This window comes from Pan troglodytes, chromosome 12, assembly GCF_028858775.2.
Source record: "Pan troglodytes isolate AG18354 chromosome 12, NHGRI_mPanTro3-v2.0_pri, whole genome shotgun sequence".
NCBI classification, from domain to species: domain Eukaryota; kingdom Metazoa; phylum Chordata; class Mammalia; order Primates; family Hominidae; genus Pan; species Pan troglodytes.
In genome coordinates, this window is record NC_072410.2 from 114,264,125 (window position 1) to 114,275,398 (window position 11,274).

Below are 11,274 nucleotides of genomic sequence, written 5' to 3' on the forward strand. Positions count from 1 at the left end.
CATGGCGAAACCCCATCTCTACTAAAAATACAAAAAAATTAGCTGGGGGTGGTGGTGCACACCTGTAATCCCAGCTACCTGGGAGGCTGAGGCAGGAGAATTGCTTGAACCAAGGAGGCAGAGGTTGCAGTGAGCTGAAATTGTGCCACTGCACTCTAGCCTGGGTGACAAGAGCAAAACTTTGTCTCAAAAAACAAACAAAAAATTCTCCCTATGGTTTCCTTCTCAGTTCATTTCAGGAAGCAAGAAAATAAATCCATGAGACTCTCATTAGATTTTTTCAAACAAAGTAACTTGATCTTATCCCTGGAAGGGAGCACCATGCCTCGGACACAGTTACTCCAGAGATCTCATCCCTGCCTCAACTATTCTGGATGGCTTCTTTGGGAGGTGGTTGCAGAGACAGCTTACTGATCACACAGGAAAATGATTGCCATGACCTTCTATCACTATCTGCGCAATACAAACAACATCAAAGGGACTCTCCCATACTGTGTCTACTCATGAAAAGGGCTTTGCCAGCATCTCTTTAAGTAAGTGTGCAGAAATGATGTCCTTCAAAATCCCTGTTCCCCACGTGGTTGCCGTGACATGGGGACGCAGAGGGGGACAGTGTTGCTGCTCAGGGCTGCCCTGACAAAGGGCCGCAGACTGGGGGCTCCAACAACAGAAGTCTGGCTTCTCAGAGCCCGGAGGAAGGAAGTCTGAGATCTAGTTTTGGTGGGTGTGCTGCTTCTGAGGCCTCTGAGTGTGGCTTGGAGGTGGCTGCCTTACCCCCTGTGTCTCCCCGTGGTGTTCTCTCCGTGTGTGTCTGCATCCTAATTCCTTTATTTTTATTATTTTGGAGAAAGGATCTCGCTATGTTGCCCAGGTTGGCATGCAGTGGCACAATCACAACTCACTGCAGCCTTGACCTCCCAGGGTCAAGTGATTCTCCCGCCTCGACCTCCTGAGTAGCTGGGACTGCAGGTGCATGCCGCCACACCTGGCTAATTTGTATATATATATTTTTCCTTTAGAGATGGGGTCCAACAAAGTTGTCCAGGTTGGTCTTCAACTCCTAGGCTCAAGCAATCTGCCTGCCTTGGCCTCTCAAAGTGCTGGGATTACAGGTGTGAGCCACTGTGCCTGGCCTTAATTTCCTCTTTTTAAAAGGACATCAGTCAAATTGGATTGGAACCCACCCTAATGACCCTATTTTAACTTAATCTCCTCTTTAACAAACGTTTCTCCAAATGCAGTGACTTTCTGAAATACTGGGGGTAAAGACTTCAACATATGAATTTTGGGGGTCTCAATTCAGCTCCAAATAGGCCCTAATGGAAGCTCTGGTCACTTGCTGCTCTGCTTCCAGCACCTCTGTGACCCTGGATGAGTCCTCGCTCGCTGGGTTTCAGTTTTCTTATCACCAACATGGTCGGGGGGTGGTCAGACAAGCTTACCCAGGGCCTTTACAGCTTGAAAACTCCACAGTAACCTATAAAAGCATCACTCCAGGAAGATATATTGCTTTTGTGACCCAGGCAACACCACAAGGGCTTTCAGCGTTCAAGGCCATGCATCCATAGTGTGCTCTGATGTTTCTCAATATTTGACGACAAACTTTATGATCGCTGTTGGCAGGTTAGACATTTCTCCTTGGTTTGAAAGTAACAGCAGCATGGTCTCAGTGGGAAACGTCCTCAGAGAAATGTTTGATCTTTTCTGGTGTGTTCAGTTCCGAGGTGGAAGACCCCGACCACTCATTGAGGGAAGGGAGGTGTCTGATGCTTTTTAATCAAACAAAGGCATTTTCTTTTCAGGGTGTCTCTCTATACAAACACCTTTGATAAAAGATCTTGATTTGATCTTTGGTTAAAGATCAAAGCACAAATAAACCCACCAGGGAATGAAAAAGATCAAGGACAGCACAACCCTCTTCTTGTGGGCACAAAGGCGGGCTGGCTAGCACCTCGCACTGCTTGGCCAGCCAGGAGCCCATCTGTGACTTCCAGGATCCCAAGAGTCACACAAGGCTGTGGGAGCTTCAACAACAAGCCTGAAGCAGAGGCCCTTAGCCCATCCTCAATCGGGCAGCAGTGTGGTAGGGTTGGTATTCTCCCTGGAGCTCTGCCTTCTGCTTTGCCACGCGATAGCTGTATTGGACCTGGCTGGTTTCCTTCTGCTGGTGTGGATGGAGAGGAGAGGCACGGCCCCCAGTGGGACCAAGGGTCCCCTTCATAGTCTCGCCTTGAATGAGTTGCTTTAGCCTTCTCCCTCCTTCTTGAAACTGGTCTTCAAATCCAGCTCTACATATTTGCACAGTGACATGGTTTGTCTGTGTCTCCACCCAAATCTCATCTTTAATTGTAGCTCCTGTAATTCCCGTGTGTCCTAGAAGGGACCTGGTGGGAGGCAATTGGATCATGGGGGTGGGTTTTTTCTGTGCTGTTCTCGTGATAGTGAATAAGTCTCAGGAGATCTGATGGTTTTATAAAAGGGCAGTTCCCTGGCACACACTCTCTTGCCTGCCACCATGTAAGATGTGCCTTTGCTCCTCCTTCACCTCCGCTGTGATTGTGAGGCCTCCCCAGCCATGTTGAACTGTGAGTCCATTAAACCTCTTTTTCTTTATAAATTACCCAGTCTTGGCTATGTCTTCACAGCAGTATGAAAATGGACTAATTCATGCAGACAGCTGAACTTTCCAGATTCTAAGTGTCCTTTATCCATGAAATTGCAATATTGGTACCCAGGAGGCAGCTGGGAGGGATAAATGAGGTCTATGTGCACAGAGCTAGGTGCACAATACATGACAGCTAGTATTACATTCTCTTTGAGAATCCATTAATTTGGGTCAGATTGGATGTGCCTGGACATTGGGGGGAATTTCCTGTTGGGAATACTACATGTAGCTATTCTTGAGCTTAGCACAGTCATCTCTGTAATCAACGTGTTTGTAGGATTTTACAGATTTCACAGCACTGTTGCACGCCTTATCTACTCTAACCCCCTCCATTGTACTGCGAGATCCATCTTGTTACTTCTGTTTTACATGAGGAATATCCTGAAGAGATGGGGGCTCATGGGGATCACCTGTCCAAGGCCCTTCAGTTATAAGAAGACAAAGACCCGAGGACAAACACAAACTGATGGTCTGTACTTCTGTATCCCAGAAACTAGGCTTGTTTTACAGTCTTCATGTCTCACGACTTTCTTGCAAAAAAAAAAAACCCTGCGTCCGGCTCTGTGCGTGCCCATGCTGAGTGCTGGAGGATTTCCACATCCAACACAGAAGCTGAGTGGGCTTCAGTTTATCTGAACATGCTAGTTTATAATCCATATTGGAGGTGCTGTGCAAGTATTTTGAGTTAGAGTGATTACTTGGCTTTATTGAGGTGTGTCCTCCTTACCTCATTAGTAAAATCATTTGTGCACAATCTGCTGAAGAGAAACATGCATTAAAAATTGAGATGGATTGTGGCCCCATGAGGCCAAATTATTCGAGGCTCTGTTTGGCCTATTTTCAATGTCTGCAAAGGACCCGTACCTGCTTCTGTCATGGGAAATGGTAGATTGATTGAGAATATCCATAGTTGGAATTCTACAAGGCATAGAACTTTGGTTTATGTGGAGTTAATCAAGAGAAAGCCCAAAGAAGTCTACTGTTGGTTTCCGCCTGGAATTTTCTTAATCCTAGTTAAAGCACCGAAGATCTTTATGGCTTCAGGCTGGGCCTTGAAGGGGGAGGAGAGGCGTCTCCTTTTTCAGCCAACTTGCCTCTCCAGCTGCATACCACACTTGTCCTATCAGCATGGCATTCTGCATGTGGTTTTTGTCACGAGGAGAGGCAGTCAGGAATTTGCACTTTGATCTTCCCCCCAGAGGTGGATATCTTCCCAGGACAAAGGGCAGGGAAACAAATTCTAACACATGTGACCTTGGAACACCTGTTTAAGGCTCTTGCTTAAATGGTGACAATTGGAGGTGAATGTGGCAAAATCATTAAAATTAATATAGGACATCAACCTCATCAACAGGTGAGAAGGGGGTGCCCACCGATCCTGAAATGTTGGCACTGCCCAAAGAGCTGGTGATACCCAGCACAAGGCTGGGGGCCAAGAATGTCCCCCCAAATCATTCTCAAGGGGTCTATAACCTGCAAGTGGTAAGCGTGGAGAAGGCAGCGAGTAGAGTAGAGTACAGTAGAGTAGAGTAGAGTAGTAGAGTAGAGTAGTAGAGTAGAGCGGACACCAGCTTTGGAAGCAGATGCATCCAGTTTTAAATCTTGTTCTGAGACTGACTGACTGACTGTTAGGGATTGAATTGTGCCCCCGCCCTCAGCTTTCTATGTTGACATCCTAACTCCAAATGTGGTGATATTTGGAGATGGGTTTCTGGGAGGTAATTGGAGTCAGATGAAATCGTAGGGGAGAGGTCCTAATCCAGTGGGATTGGTGGCCTTATAAAAAGAGGGAGAGAGAGATTTGGCTGTTTCTCTCTGCCACGTGAGGACACAGTGAGAAAGTGGCATCTGCGAGTAAGGAAGAGAGCCCTCACCAGACACTGAATTTGCTGGCACTGGAACTGAGAGGAAATGAAGTTGTGATGTTCAAGGCACCCAGGCTGTGATATTTCGTGATGGCAGCCCAGGTTGACTAAGACAGTGACTTAAATTATTCAACCTCAAATGCTTCTCAACAACCTCATGATGTAAAATGAAGATTATAACACGGACCTCAAAGTGATGATAAAATTCAGTGAAACAATATCTGCAAGAGGATCGGCTCCTTGTAGACACACCAGCATTCTGTTTTCATCTGTGAGCTTCAACCACCAAAGCCACATTGTATTCATTGTAGTTCCCCAGGGACTCGCACAGACGAAGTTCTCAGTGAGTGGTGGTTGGATGAAGAAATAATAAATGATGGATGGGTAACTGTGCACAGCCTCTGCTCTGAGTGCCACTCTCACTTGACCCACCGTGCTGGCCATACTGCTCACTCAGGGGGTTTTTCCTGCAACTTCCAACCTGAGTCATTTGATCACTCCACTGCTATCCACTCTCAGACCAGGACAGAGGGCCAGTGTTGGTGGAAGATGCCTTTGGAGTGATGTGATTAATTCAGTCAATCATGATACTGGCTTTGGGGTTTTTTTTTTTAAATTACTTTTGAGATAGGGCCCTAGGATGGAAGAGCTTGCATCCTGGCAGCCCTGGAGCTCCTGGCAGCAATTCCCGCTCATGTGCCCTGAGTACTCAGGGCCCCACCGCTAGCCATCAGAGAATCGAGATGAAGGCTGGGTCCTTCTGGCTTTAATATCTGGGTGTTTCCCCCACATTGAGCTGTCGCCCCCCCCCATATCTCTCTGCTACAACTCTCAGCTCAATCCTGAGGCCGCAAGCCCCTAGACCCTCAGCCACGAGGTATCATCGTCTGCCTGCTGTTTGCGAACTCCTCAACCAGGACTTAGAAGTGCTGAATACTTTAAATGGTAAATCATCTTGATTGCTATAAAAAATGGGTTTGGCCAAGATGTGGGGCCTTCTCTGTAGCCAGCTATGTCCTCAGTTTCCCTCCAGAATTACACGACGTCATAGTTTCAACAAGAATTTCACAGTGGAATGAGTGGTTTGTGGCCGGCAGAGTCAGAGGAGTTGAATTTATGATGGCATTTTTTTTTTCTTTACAGGAAATAAAGGAAAAGAATGTCTTGCTAAATCAACAAAGCTGCTGTATCATTGTTCATTTGGCCAGGCAATTCCTCATGGACCAGTAATAAGCTTCAGCTCGGCCAAACCCATTTTTGATAGCAATCAAGATGATTTACCATTTAAAGTATTCAGCACTTCTAAGACCTGGTTGAGGAGTTCACAAACAGCAGGCAGAGCTGGGCAGAAGAGATCAAGACAGACGGGACCTCAGCGATCATGGGTTCCAGCCTTTTCCTTTCACAGGTGAGGACACTGAGGCTGTCTGGGAGAAGGAACTTGCTGGAGGTCCCTGCGAGGGTGTCTGAGGTGAGGCTCATCCCCGTGCTCTGTTCATCATTGCCGCCCGAGTCCCTTCTCAAAGCCCTTTGTGGGTGATTCCTATGCAAGGTGCAATTGCCGGTGGGGCTTGAGCAGGTCCTTCCTTGGGAAACACGAGGAAGGGCTAAACAGGGAGAGAGAGAGGATCCCACGCTTGGCATCTGCAAGGTGGGAGGAGAAACGTGGAGAAAGCAATTGCCATGTGCCTTTGTCGCCGTGAGGCTCAAAAACCTGGACTCACCCGGCTAGGAATTTCTCTCTTAAAATAAAATGGATTTGCTTTGTGCTTTACGGGGATTCCCTTAAAGCGTTTCTCATCTTAATCCTGGGGAGGAAGTGGTACTCAGTATTTTGTTTGTGGGCAACAGAGAATTTAACTTTCTGGGCCTAAGTGACACAGGCTCGGAGACGAAGATGAAGGTTGGAATTTGGTGTCTTTTAATCTCTACCCCCTGGTTTCATCTGTTCTCAGTGTCCCTGAAGCAATGGCCTAGACAGGGTTGATGTATTCATGAATCTGAGGGACTTTCACGTGAACTTGAGGCAGGCTTGGTCTGCATGCTGCTTTGTAGCATAAAGCTTGGACCTGTGTGCAAAGTGACAGTGCAATGAGTTTCAGCCCATCCCAAGAGAGAACACAGGCCCTTAGAGCTGCCTGTGGGGCGCTGACTGGTGTCATGCCCGGGTGGTCCAAGGTCTGCAGGACCCTCTACCAAGGGCACTTCTTGGACAGGGCTCCTGACTGTCTCTCCCACCTCTGATCTTCCCCCTGTCATCTTGGTGTTAAGATGACTGGAGCAAGGGCTTCGCTCCTGGGACTCATTCTGGGTTAAACTGAAGGGAAAGTGAGTTAGAACCCAGCGCCTTAGGGAGAAGCAGATGTCGTTTACCTGCACAGACTCTGTTTCCCCTCATCTGAAGAAGCCTCAGTCCTCCACATGTTATCACCTTCTCTGGGGCCCAGGCCCAGTGGAAGCTTTTACGGGGAGGTTTCAGAGCATAGTTTCAACCAAGAGCAAACATGTAGTAGCTTCAGGGTTTCAGAAAGCTGATTTTCTGCCCACAGCACAGTTTCAGGCCTCCTGAGAATGCTTTTCTTGGACACAGTGATCTTTGGTACAAAGAATGGCAGAGAGGAAACGGCGTGTGGATGAAGAACTGTGCCCGCTTTAGTGACTGGTGGGACATATAGGCGACTATAGCTGCCACACTTTGTGCCTACGAATTACTCAAGCCGGGACTTTAGGTTTATGATAAATAATAATAATAATTCAGGTTTGACCATTCCTATTTGGGTGTAAATAGAAATCTCTGATTAGGTAGTAGAGTATTTGAACCTATAGTTTGATTTGAATTCTTCAAGCAATGTGATTTTTCTCCCTAAATCAACACACTATCTGAAATCCCCCTATGAACATTGCCTTTTGTTATGAAATGCAAGGAGAAAGCACTCAGCTTGTTCTCTAAGTTCATCTTAATGTTTTTCTTGTGACTGTCTGTAGGAAATTCAAAAGTTCTAGGAGATAGAGTCCCTGTAAATCACTGTTTGGGTTTAAAATGACCTGTAAATAATGACTCATCACAATGTACTCGTAAGTATAGTCAGCATCACTTAACGACGGGGATCCGTTCTCAGAAATGCATCATTAGGTGATGCCATTGTGAGGCTGTCCCAGAGCAGTCACACACTCCTTTGGCAGAGCCTGCTACACACCTGGGCTATGTGGTGTAGCCTATTGCTCCTTGGCTTCAAACCCGAACAGCATGTCACCTTGCTGAATACTTTAGGCAATTGTCACACAATGGTATGAATAAGTGTTTATATAAATATAGAAAAGGTCCAGTAAGAATATGGCATAAAAGATGAAAACCTAGTACACCCATCTAGGACGCTTACCATGAATGGAGCTTGCAGGACTGGAAGTTGCTTTGGGTGAGTGAGTGAGTGAGTGAGTGGTGAGTGAGTGTGAAGGCTTAGATATTAGTGTACATTCCTGTAGACTTTGTAAACACTGTACACTTCAGCTATGTTAAATTTATAAAAAAAATTTTCTAGCTTCAATAATAAATTAACCTTAGCTTATTGTAACATTTTTACTTAATAAACTTTCTATTTTTTCAACTTTTTGACTTTTTTGTAATAACAGCTTAAAACACAGACACAATGTACGGCTCTACAAAAATATTTTCTTTTTTATATCCTTATTCTATACGTTTTTTTCTATTTAAAAATTTTTAAAAATTTGACTTTTTTGTTAAAAGCTAAAAGATACACACACATTATCCTAGGCCCACACAGGGTCAGGATCATTAATATCACTGTCTTGCACCTCCACATCTTGTCCCACTGGAAGGTCTTCAGGGGCAGAAACACACATGGAGCTGTCATCTGGTATGATAGCAACACCTTCCTCTGAAATATCTCCTGACGGACCTGCCTGGGGCTGTTTTATAGTTAACTTTTTCTTTTTAATAAGTAGAAGGAGGCCGGGTGCAGTGGCTCAGGCCTGTAATCCCAGCACTTTGGGAGGCCGAGGCGGGTGGATCACCTGAGGTCAGGAGTTTGAGACCAACTTGGCCAACGTGGTGAAACCCTTTCTCTAGTAAAAACACAAAAATTAGCTGGGCGTGGTGGCGGGTGCCTAAAATCCCAGCTGCTTGGGAGGCTGAGGCAGGAGAATCGCTTGAACCTGGGAGGCAGAGGTTGCAGGGAGCCGAGATTGCACCACTGCCCTCCAGTCTGGGTGACAGAGCGAGGCTCCGTCTCAAAAAAAAAAAAAAAGGTGGAAGTGGTATACTCTAAAATAATGATAAAACATATAGTAAGTACATAAATTAGTACAACATACTATATTATGATAATAGTCATTTATTATCATTATCAAGTATTATGTACTATTCATAATTCTATGTGCTAGATTTTTATACAACTGGTAGCGCAGTAGGTTTGTTTACATTAAACACGTGAGTAATGTGTTGGGTTAATGCCATGATGACAGCTACAACATCACCACCAGGAGACAGGAACTTTTCAGCTTCATTATAATCTCATTGGATGGCCATGGTACATGTGGTCTGACATTGACTGAAGTACTGTTATGTGGTACATTATTGTATATATTTGCCATAATTTAAAAATTGGGATATGATTCACATGTCATAAAATTCACCCCTTTAAAAAGTACAGCACAGTGGTTTTTAGTATATTCACAAAGGTGTGCAGTCATCAGCACTATCTAATTCAAGGACATTTTTGCTGCCTCAAAAAGAAACCCGGCACCCATTAGCATTCACTTCCCATTCCCTCTTCCCCCAGCCTCTGGCAACCACTGATCATCTACTTTCTGTCTTTACGGATTTGCCGTATTTCCTACAAATGAAAGAATATAATGCACGCCTTTAGTGTCTGACTTCTTGCACTGAGCATAATGTTTCCATGATTTGTTTATGTTGTAGCATGTGTTAATTATTCTTTTTATTGGCAAATAATATTCCATGGTATAGATATGGATATATCATGTTTTATTTATTAACTCATCAGTTAGTGGACTTTTGGGTTGCTTCTCTTTTTTATTTTTATTAATTTTTAGACAGAGTCTCACTCTGGTCCCCAGGCTGGAGTGCATGGGCGCCATCTTGGCTCACTGCAACCTCTGCCTCCCAGGTTCAAGCGATTCTCCTGCCTCAGCCTCCCAAGCATCTTGGATTACAGGTGCCCACCACCAAGCCCGGCTAATTTTTGTGTTTTTAGTAGAGGTGGGGGTTCACCATGTTGGCCAGGCTGGTCTCAAACTCCTGACCTCAGGTGATCCACCACCTTGGCCTTCCAAAATGCTAGGATTACAGGCGTGAGCCACCACGCCCAGCCCTCCTTCCCTTTTTGACTGTTATAAATCATGCTGTCATAAACATTCTTGTACCAAATTTTGGGAGGACATATGTTTTCTTTTTTCTTTCTTTTTTTTTTTAATACAAACAATCCCACAGCATTTATTGCCATCTTGTAATAACATAAGGGTAATCAAAACAATATGAATAAATGTTCATATTGGACATCTAAAAACAAACTGTATCCTTCTCAACAATTTCTCACTTCATTGATCATTTCTAGTTGGAGACGCTTTGCAGCAGAGGAATGTTATCTCCTTTTAGCATGAGCCGACCCAGTTGTTTTCTTGACTTTGTTTTAGAATGAATCTCTTCTGCATCATCTAATACAAGGTTCATATACTCATCAAAACCAATGATACAGCCTTCTATCCTCATAGTCACTTGCTCATAGAGCTACACTTGAATCCGTGATCTATTTTGTAAGTATCTGAAGATGAGGTTGATGGGCTGCACCATAACCCTTTGCACTTTCTGGCCCTGGCCATGGTACACCATGGTGGAATTTCACAAGAGGAGGACATATGTTTTCAGTTCTCTTGGGTACATACCTAGCAGTGGAATTGCTGAGTCAAATGGTAACATTATGTTTAACTTTTTGAGGAACTGCTAAACTGGTTTGGTAAGTGGCTGCATCATTTTCCGTTCTCACTAGAAATGCAGGAGGGATCTAGTTTCTCCACATCTCCTTAACTAAACTTGTCAGACAATTACAAGATAGACCATATCTTTCTTTCTTTAAGTGGTCCTAATGGGTGTGAAGGGGTATCTCCTTGTGGTTTTTGCTTTATATTCCTTTAATAACTAATGACGGTGGGCATTTATTCATGCACTTGTTGACTGTTTGTGCAGCTTTGGAACCATGTCGATTCAAATCCTTTGCCCATTTTTGAATTGGATTTGTTGTCTTTTTATTGTTGAATTTTAAGAGTTCTTTATAGATTTGGGATATTAGGCCCTTATCAGAAATATGATTTGAAAAAATTTTCTTCCATGTCTTTTCTCTTTCCAGTTTATCTAATATTTTTTCTTTAGTTGTCACATGTCTGTTGTTTCCTAATCCAAGGTTATAAAGATTTACAACTATGTTTTCTTTCAAAAATTTTATAGTTTTAGCTCTTAACCCTTGGATATTTTTATTCTTAAATTATCAGGCTCAGCTCTGGAACACTTTTTCCATTTTGAAATAACTTTTATTGTATAAAAGAAAAATATTAAGGAATTAAAATTAAAAATATATACCTTTTAAAAAACAGAAACTAATCTTTAAAATCGATTTTGTAATTTACTTCATTTAATATATCAGAAACATTTTCTGATGTCATTATTCTCCTACAACATAAGTTTGATTGGTAGCACAATATTCCATTGTT

The 11,274-nt window shown here is 43.9% G+C and overlaps 1 long non-coding RNA gene and 1 pseudogene across 1 annotated transcript in view; one reads left to right on the forward strand and one right to left on the reverse strand.

Moving 5' to 3' along the window:
* The window catches only part of LOC107972276 (uncharacterized), a 51,895-nt gene extending 45,591 nt beyond the window's left edge, over positions 1-6,304 (forward strand). Inside the window, exon 2 of the long non-coding RNA XR_001715007.2 lies at positions 5,674-6,304. This is a non-coding gene — a long non-coding RNA (uncharacterized LOC107972276). The remainder of the gene's footprint in view (positions 1-5,673) is intronic.
* Positions 6,305-10,069: 3,765 nt separating this feature from the next.
* LOC107972270 (small nuclear ribonucleoprotein E-like) lies at positions 10,070-10,408 on the reverse strand (annotated as a pseudogene).
* Positions 10,409-11,274: the final 866 nt, after the last annotated feature.